Below are 508 nucleotides of genomic sequence, written 5' to 3' on the forward strand. Positions count from 1 at the left end.
GGGGTCTGAAGCTCAGCCCGGAGTTCGGCCCACATCTCCGCAGCCTCAATCAGTGGCAGGTCCGGGCCGGCAGAGACCGTGTGGGCCTCGGGCTCCAGCCCATCAGAGAGCGGAGGGCTTGGAGCCTTGCTTCGCCCTCTCCCCTCTTCTCCCTCTCCCCAGAGCCAGTCGGAGGAGGCCCGACAGCCCCTCTCGGCCTCTGCGACACAGCTCCACCAGGGGGCAGCTGCCCTGCCGTTGGCGTCCAGCGGGGATTAAGCATGTCGTTTTTCTTATCTTTTTCTCTCTCCGTTTTCTGGCTCTCGCGCCTGCTCAGCAGCGGCAGGCCACTGCTCTCGGAGGTCGAGGCCACACCCGGCCACCTCCAGCGGCGCCAGGTTGGCTCCGGGCACTTCGGAAGGCCGCGTTGCCTAGGGAACCGGGGAGGGGCCTGGGAAACGTCAGGCCAGAGCCGGGTTTGCGCAGGCGCTCGGGCCCCGGACTCCAGTATCGCGAGAATCGCCTCTCG

The sequence above is a fragment of the Diceros bicornis genome, chromosome 2, assembly GCF_020826845.1.
Source record: "Diceros bicornis minor isolate mBicDic1 chromosome 2, mDicBic1.mat.cur, whole genome shotgun sequence".
Classification (NCBI taxonomy): domain Eukaryota; kingdom Metazoa; phylum Chordata; class Mammalia; order Perissodactyla; family Rhinocerotidae; genus Diceros; species Diceros bicornis.